The following is a 9,651-nucleotide window of genomic DNA, read 5'->3' on the forward strand; positions in this document are numbered from 1 at the left end:
CGCGGAGGAGAAGCGGGCAGAGGTTCTGCGTGGGGGTCCGTCGAGCGCCGCCCGCCATTTTTTCTGTCAGCGGGTGCGGTGTGTGTGAGGAAACGACTTTGTTGTCTTGTCCGGCCTGTCCTTCGGACAGCTAGCCCCGTGTTGGTGGTTTTCCAGAGCGGAGACCGTGACCTCCTTCAGCTTGCTGAGCAGTTCCAGCCCTTTCCAGAACAAAAGCAGCTTTAATACTCATCTGAGTGCTGCTTTTGGAGATAAAATCTGATCATTTCAAAGCCTATTTAAATAACAACTGTTTCCTGTTGTTAGGATCTGCTGCACGAATTTAGCCCTTAGTTAAAATTCTAGCGCACATTTTGGCAGCTGGAAATAGAACAGTGCAATTAGGAATGCTCCAAATATAGCACCAGTGGTTTTTTTTACGCTTCCCTAACATCTACTTGGAGTGGGAACAGCCTCATCTTTTTACTTGTGTCTTGATACTCAGAAAAATGAGTACTACAGGATGTAATTGATTGGGAGCCATTGAATGAATACGGTTGATGCCAGCTGAAAGTCAACCAGCCAGCTGAAGAGAAAGGCTGTAACGTTCCATTCCCTTTTACCCCCATCGACGGTTCCTCTGCTGGAAGCAGAATTCAGGTCAACCTAGAAAACCATTAAAGAAGCAAATCATCCTTCCCTTGGTCCTACCACAAGAAAAGAAACCAAATCTGAAAAGACATGGATTTTTTTTTTCTGTAAAAAGGGTAAATTCACACCCCCTCCCCCTTTTTTTTTTAGTTTACTAAACAGTCTCCTGACATAGGGGCTTTTTACAGGGAGAAGGGGTTAACTTTCTTAGAGGAAGCTAAAGGGACTAGATTTTTTCACTGCTTCTTGTATAGGCCTTTCAGCAGAGGTAGTGCACTATATGAAGGAAAATTAAGCTAAGTGATTAAAAACATTCAGCACTTAAAATGTAAGATACGTGCCCTATCTGTACAAAGCTTGTGTACAATTGTACAATACAGTTACATTAGTTTATAACAAATGCTATCCAGATGTAGCCTTTTCCAGGAAACTCTCAATTTCTTTATACTGTATATACGTGCAACGGAGTTTCAATGATTAAATGATAGAAGTTCTTGAGCCAACATAGTTAAAATAGTAGGTAAACCCCATAGAGGTAACAGAAGAAGATCAGTGCTTATCTCTGTAATTACAATCTTGACATCATAAAGGCAGGCTGGAGGGAAAAAAATGTTAACAAGCCTCGTTGCTATTCTTATGTCTATAACCACATGAGCTAGGAAATTAGTTTTAGGTAAGTCATGGGCAGTTAACAGTTTTAGTTACTGTGGAATTCATACTAAGACCTGGTCTAGTCACAACAATTTCAAGAGATTAGACACGAGAAAACATTATTGTCTCTATTAAACTTATATCAACAGAAAAAAAGTGGTAGTATTAACTCAGAGATTCTTGAGGTTTGTTTTCCTCATAGAGATACGCAGTGACTAGAGTGAACATTGTGCCTTCCTGACAGCACCACCATTTTCTAACTGCATCTTTTATTTTCCTGTTTTATTATTATTCCCAGGAAATCCACACAGAATCTAATCACAATGGTTTTAATCACCATTTTTAATTTATGCAGTAAAGGATCTGTTGTTAAACAAGCCCCCACTCTCCCTAGGGTGAATTAGTATCTGAACGCGGCCTGGAAACTCTACAAAAATACCGGCTTTGCCATCTGGTGGACATCCACAAGAACAGCAAGTAGCTTTTGATCAGGAGAGACAGGTGTTTTTGTTTCCCCAAGTGCGATATCACCACAAATAGGGAGCACTGGTGCAAAAACATTAGGCGAGGCATCTGATGTCAATGTGGTAATTAAAGTCGGAATGTAAGCCATGGGAAAGGTGAGAGAACAAAAGTCATAAAACCCTGTTATTTGCAACATATGGGCATCATTAAAAAAAAAGGTTGAAAGGTAATTAAAGAAGCTATAATGACAATAAATTGCATTTATCTTGTAATAAGAATTTAGATGTCAGTTTCTCCTGTATCATTCTTTCATTCTGATTCCCAGTCTCTTCTCTGTTCTTCCCAGTTCATCTGTCCCTCCCGGAATCTCCCCTACCCAAATCTGCCCCTTTTTTTCCATTGCCCCATCTGTTCTTTCCTAAATGCTTCTACCCCTTTTGCATCTCCTCTCCATCCTCTTTTTTTGCTTTGACACTCTGTTTCATCTCCTGCATTTTTCTATTTAACTTTGCCTCCTACAGATTTGTCATAAGCCCCATATTCCCTGAAGTTTCACCTGGAGCTTCCTGTTCGCATTTTTTATAACCTCATCTCCTTCCTCTCAGCTACTGGCTGGGTAAGAGACAACACGTGTTTCTGAGCTCTCCATGCTGCTTCCCCAATACCAGGCCAAATGCCAAAGATGACTATTACCTTTGCTGAAACCTTTGCCTGGTGGGGTCACTAATACAGTTTATTTTCTGTAACCAGTTGCCTATTTTTTATAAAATTTCTAAAGAGCTTAATATTTGCTCCCCAGGCTGGCTCCAGAATCTGAAAGTGTAGATACCACCTATGCTTTTCTTCATGAAAACAGAAACTAATGTCTCATGGAGGGGGAAGGAGAGTAATGCACATGATGCTGTCCTCACTGAAGAACAGTTACAGCAGAATTACCACCAAATTAATTTTGTGCTTGTTCACAAAACCAGAAGGGACGCTTCAAAGGTTGAGAAGAGTCTGATGCTATGGGGGGAGTGAGGGAACATGAAGCTCAGTGGGATAGTGTCTAACTTTTGGTAGGTATTTATTTAGCACTCAGCATTGGGGTCTAACTCTAAAACTGAAACGTGCCACATCCACAAAAATGTAAACAGCAGTAATTAGTGTAGTGAGAGGACTATATTCGTACCTCTTTAATAGTGCCCTTTTAGGAAGGTCAAGCATCCCAGTTTATTTAGGTAAGATACATAATAGAATCCTTCGGTTAGGAAGTGAACTTCAAACTGTTAGCTGATCTCTTTCCCAAGGAAAGCTCACAAATGAATTGGGTGGTTACCTTTTATGCCATTTTTTCTGTCAATAATGAGTATCTGTCATGATACTGGGGGAGTTCCCGCAGTCATTTAAATCCCCTTTGTTTATTGTGGCTTATGAAGACAGTGAAGTCACAGGAATGTGTTTTAAAATGCACTCTTAGCTCAACTAAAGCTGGTGCATAAAAGCAGAGCAACAAATCATGGCTGTGATTTGTTTAGTTCAGAGATACTCATCTGGCCCTGTAGAAGTTGAAGAAGGGTCTCACAGCGAACTAGCAAAACAGGTTTTGATTAAGTTTTGTAGGTGTTACAAGCATGTAAGGATATTGTGGGATGGCTATGCCTCTCTTATGTTACCGGCTTGGGTCTCAGGCAAGATCAGCCCTTTTTGCCATGTTGCCATACATAGGACTTCAGATGCCACACAAAAGTACAATTCTGTTGCATGGGAAAAAGCATTTTTTGCAAAATGCAGAGCCCAATTCCACCATAATTTCTTACACAGTCTCCCAAAGCTAACTTGAAGTTAATAGAAGGCAAGGGTGACAGTGGAGAAGGCCAAAGGGATCCACTGCTCTGTGGATCCAGCCCACACCAAAGTGGAAATGCAGAATAAGGAAAGGGATGTTTTAGGCTTCAAGCTACAGAAAAGCCCTTGGAGTCCTAGTGTGCCCAAGCACAGCTTCTCAGGATGTATGTGGCCTTATAGAGGTGCTGGGCATAGCACCAAACATACAACAACAAAGTGCAATGCTAATCTTTTGTTCATGGTACCAGCTCAAGCTTGGTGAGGTACAACAGTAACATGGAAAACCCAGATGGCATTCAGACTGGCTGTAACAAGCAATAATTTCCACTTCAGTAGCATGCAAGGTACTCACAGTGTACTGCAAACTTTAATTAATCCTCACAGTCCGGTTGGGATGCAGAAGAATTCCATCCCCCATCACCACAAAGGAAAGATAGCTCCAGCATGAAACGTGGCAACTCTGTAACAGCACACAACAACATTACCCAGGAATTTCAACTAGGATGCATACTACTGCACTGAAACTACTAGGGAATTCAATCAGATAGACTGAAGAGAGGAAGAATTAAATAGAAACTGAAGCTCAAAATCAGCATTGCATCCCTCCTGACACCAGGCCATGAAACAGAGATGTTAAACAGCAGGCAACTTACCACCATCGCAACCACTGCATAATTTCATACTCCAGCGTTATAGCTACTGATTGAGCTAAATGAGTATTGGCAAAAGTGTTGTTCGAGCAATTGCGGGGGATTCTAGCAGAAAAGCCGAGAGCACTGCCGAGCAGCTAATAAGTGGCTGTTCTTCAGTCACACTGCACTCAAAATAGCTTTCCAACAGAGGAAAAGCAAATTCTAGTGGCTTCAACACCTGGTTGAGCAACTTAATAAGGACAAAATTGAAAGTTAGAGCTGAATCATTATTTATTTTATAACTACGTCTTCATCACACAGTCCACTCCAAAATGGGAGTTACTTCATTTCAAATGAAGCTTGTGCCAGGTTTTTCTCTAGACTCATTCAGCACAGAGGAGAAGGTTCTTTGAAAACAATTTCAGATACCAGCTGCTTCAGAGGAGAGCAATATACAATTATAGGAAGATTTTCTCCCTTTTCTCCAGTTCTGCCATGCTTTTCCCAAATTGTATTTCTTAAGTGTATTTTTAATGCACCAGGAAAATCATAGCGATGCAAAGACTGTATTTAGTGTTATTTGGGTAACATGTCGATTTCCAGACAGCACTTCACAAGTGATGAGCAAACAGTTATGAGAGCAAAATGTCTCTGTCCTGTCCATGACAGACAGAGAAAACAGCTTGTTGCTCTCATTGAAATTGCCTTTTATATATTTGAAAGCTGCTATTGTTTTACCTCTTAGTTTTCTTTTCTCTGAAGTTCAGCTGTTCAGATTAATGTCAGTCTAAATTTAACCCAATTCCTTCAGCCTTTCCTTATAAGTATACTTTTATGAAGCCTGTTATTTATTGTTGTATTCCTCTGGTTTTCTCCCAATAGGACTGTACCTTCATGGAAGTATCCAAAATTGGACACAGCATCCCAGCTGGGGCACAGACAGCTCCAGGGAGAGCTAAAGAATTATTAAATGTTTTGTAGGTGATAACACCAGCTATAAATTGCAATAAGGGTTTGCCTTTTTTACAGCAGCATAACATTGTTTATTCCTGTTCAGCTTATGATCTATGTTAACATCCAAATCTTTTCCTGTCATGCTGTTACTTAGCTTGTCCTTCCTCACCTTATGTTTTTGCATTCATTATTCTTGCCTAAGTGTGGTGACATGTTTGGTTTTTTGAGTTGCATCCTCTCAACTCCTCCTGAAGTTGTTCTACAATGTATACGTGTTATGTTTGATTGGCAAAAATACCCACACACAGTAATTATGAATAAATCAACATGTGTGTTTATTTGAAAAGAAGTTGCTCTCTTCTCTAGAGAGAAGTCTAGCAAATGAAATTTTCACATCTTTTTTATTTATTCAGATTATCCTTTTTTATCTAGATTATTTTTCAAACAGAAGAATTCCCTGCTGCCTCATTTTTGTAAAGACAGAATTCAGAAGTTGTTAATTTGAAAATACAGACTAAAGCAACTTAGATTTTGGCATTCTAGTCTCACAAAAGGAGGACGCGCAGCATTCTCAATTGTGATATCCACGTTTGTACCTAGAACCATGCCAGTCTGTGAGTAGATATTGTAGGAATCCTGTTCAAGTGCTGTACAATTTTCCATGTATTGTTTCATTTATTGTTTGCTCTTTTCCTTTTGTCTTTTCTTTTCTCTTTTCTTTTCCTTTTCCTTTCCTCTTCTCTCTTCTCTTCTCTTTTCCTTTTTCTTTTCCTTTTTCTTCTTCTTTTTTTCCTCAGAAAAGAAAATAAATATGCAGAAAAGGAATTGGTTTTATCTGCTCACCAGATTTCCCCTCACCAAAATACAAATTAAGACACAGAAGGAGAAACGATGAAAAATAAGAGTGAAATGACACAGGAAGAAGCAACAACTTTCTTCAAGAAGTTAAGGGTATTATTTTAGAGTAATGCAAACAAGCCCGAATTTTTTCAGATTTCTTCCAAATACTTCATACTCAGTTTGTTCATATGGTTCCCATCTGTTCTAGTATTTTGTGTAGGCACAAGTAGTACAAATGTGAATCTCTGCTCAACATAACAAACATTTCCCGCTGGTTCAGATAAGGTACAGTTCCCCACACTCATAGTAATGGGCAGAAGTTCTTTCTCTCCCACTGCATCCCCAGGCGAGCAAACATTGCTCTTCTGCTTACTCAAGTTCATTATAGAAATTTTTGCTTATATGCAGCAAAACACAGTTTTTCTCCTTTGTAATTTAGCTAATTTGTTGCTCCTCCCTGGTAACAAGATATACATGCAAATCAATATGCTATCTCTCTCCTCTCTCCAACTGCTGTTTTTTACAGAATAAGCACCAATTTTTTAATGTGTGTAAAAGGATTGAAGGGAGAAGGGATTCTGCAAGTTAAATGTCATACTTTCTCTCACTAGGTATTTAAATTTTATAGATATTAGTTTTTATAATTAACAGTTAATATTATGAGGACTGTACGATAATAGTGGCTTTCAACGGTGATATTTAGCAGGTTCTTTCTCTGGTTGGCTCTCCCTCTGTGTCTTTATATTTGGTGCCTAAGTGCCTGCAAGGAAATCATTATTTTCTGTTAGATGTTTAATCACAAACCTTGCAAGGAAATTTGCTGGTTTCCAAACAGTGCAGAACTAACTTCATTACCACATTGACATGCTAGATACACTTGTCAGCTCTGAAGTCCCATCTTCTTAAAAGTCCCTAGCCTATATTCCCTTTGGAAAAGATTATTTTCAAATAATACAATAGCCTGATTTACTATTTTCATCTTTCCTTCAGAGCCTTTCTTGCCGAATGTGACAGGTTATGGGGAACAGGGTAAGTTGCACAGAAATACACTTGGTGCCTGCAGTGAAAGGATTCTTATGCGTACTGGCTCTGGTTTCTTTGTGGTCAGATCCTCAGCCTCCTTTGAAGCCAGCACCGATGTACAAAGAGGGTCTGGGGCTCTGCCCAGGGAGGGACAGCAGTTTTGCTTCCCTGCAGAGCTGCCTCACCCCAGCCTCCGGGAAGTAAACAGAAGGTGCAGGAGTGCAGCACCTCTGAAAATGCAGCATATTTGGCAACTTTTTAGCAGGTTTCTTCCAACAACCTCAAAGTTGTTAGGGTACTAGAGACAGTGCTGAGGAAAAGCAATCCAATACTGAGTCAGCTGTAGGTTCAGAGTTCTCAAACATCTGGACTGGATGAGTCTACATCTGTAGCTAAATATTTCAAGTATTTCCTGACTCCTACTTCTGTTCACTGATCATAAGGTGTCACCATATAAGGTGTCACCTTAGTGTTCAGTCACACAAGTATCTGAGTGAAGAAGAAAATTAATTTTCTCCCTACAAGGAAGACTTCTAATGAGGTATTGGTCTTCCATTTAAAGCTAATTGCTTTAAACACAAGAGCAATATTCATCTTGTTAAACTTGCTGAAGAGCTACATTCAGTTTCCATAGGCTCTATTCAATAAGTAATTTGATCTCACCACACTGCCTCCCCACTGCCAGATGAGGCAATACTAGCACACCTGTTGCATGTTACAATTCTGCATGCTCAAGGCCAGGATCTCTGTGTCAAAAAACATGCATAGAGTGCTTAGCACAAAAGGTCCTTTTGGTCAAGGTCTTCAGCACTTACTGCAATATGTAATATACATGCTGTCATTTACAGGAAGAAATTACAACCCAAATATTTAGAAAGTGTACTTCATTCCTTTCTATCTTCTGAAAGACTGGGAAAAGACTTAGAAAAATGGAAGTGTGTTTTAAGGTACAGGGCATGCAGGTGGTGTAATGACTGGTGCTGCATGGGAGCTGCCAACAGGCTCCTTCATTACAATTAGCAGGCTAGGTTTCCCCTGAGGCCAAAGGGTATTTATGTGCAGCACTCCGCAGGCCTGAATACCAAGCTGAATGTATGGCACAGCACAAGCCTAAAACTTCTCAGGCTAACTGTTCTGTAGATCACTAACTTCTTAACACACAATGGTCTTCTAGTTAGGATAACTGCAGAAGCATGTGTGCATATAAACCCTCATGAGACCTCATGTACACCTCAAGTTGTCTGCAAGAATGCACTTGGAAAGAATGAATGCCAGAAAAAGTAATGAATTGAATCAAAGACAGAAAATGAAATAAGGCAGGTAAGAAAAGCTAGTTTTCATCATCTTTGTATGTAAAGTTTTCAGATTAAGAAAATTGCTGTTTAAAAGCAATGAATTGCTGCTGTAACTGTGGTTTTAGCTGAAGTTGTAATAAATGTAAAGAAAGCACAAGTTTGTATAACACACAGATATAACATATCTGTGTAACACATATCCTCACATTCCTGTTTCAAGTCACTTCTTGCTCGGCTTCCCTTCTGCTGCTTATACCATTGTGTAGCATTTTCTGGCACATGTGGTATCTTCAACACAAAGGTGTTGTCACCTGACTGTAACTGTACAGATTTCCCCTGTAGGAATTCAGCCCTATAGCTACATTCAGAACATGAAAAATGTGTGAATTAAAAATATGACTTTGCTTTTTTTTTGTGATGATCAAGCACATAATTTTCTTTTTTTTTTTTCCTAAAATAAAGATGGGAAAGACAGAAACATCATGGGATTATGTGAGCCTTCTATACATCATTCATAAAGACTGCAAATTGTAGAAAGGACAGTACTACATATGTGATTTTTTTGCCTTATTCTGGTTCTTTATCCCTGGTTTAACAGAAAACACTTATTTTTGTATGATCTATAAATACTGCAATTGAAACAGTTTATCAAAAACTGAGAGAGATTTGTTTTCTCTCTGTGCAAAATTCACCACATACTTATGTGTTATGTGAAGTAACAATTTCATACTGTAAATACATTTGCAAGCTGTAATGCTGCCATTGGTTCCTACAGAAGGCTTTAAAATTTTATGTAAGCCACTCTCAGATTTCATGTGTGTTATGCATACAGGACAGCAGCTGAACTAGTTGAGAAAATCTGTTGAAAAATGAGGGCAACAAAGCTATCATCTACCCCATTGCTGAGCTATCTTCTGTGACTCTTCTCAGGACATATTTCTGGAACCCTTTCTTTGTGACCATGTTTCCTTTTTAACTTTGACCCCACTGAACATTTGTTTTTCTCATAGCCTTCCCTGTGGCACTGGGCAACAAGAATTAAGTAACATCAGCTTGGCTTTGCACAGCTGCAATTGTCAATGAATTGCCAGGTAATACAGTTCAGACTACCTTGACACAAATACCGCCTCCTTACAGGCACTTCACCTCTCAGTATTATCCAATACCAATAGTACTTAAAGGTCTCTATTTAGATTGGGTCCTAATTGTACCAGGCATTTCCTCTGATTAAACCATTTTTATGGGTACATAAATTGTTCTGACTGATGTTGTTGATCCAGAGTAAGAGATTCCTAACCTCAGCCTTTGCCACAACTCCTTCTCTTTTGCCCCCT

The sequence above is a fragment of the Haliaeetus albicilla genome, chromosome 16, assembly GCF_947461875.1.
Source record: "Haliaeetus albicilla chromosome 16, bHalAlb1.1, whole genome shotgun sequence".
NCBI classification, from domain to species: Eukaryota; Metazoa; Chordata; class Aves; order Accipitriformes; family Accipitridae; genus Haliaeetus; species Haliaeetus albicilla.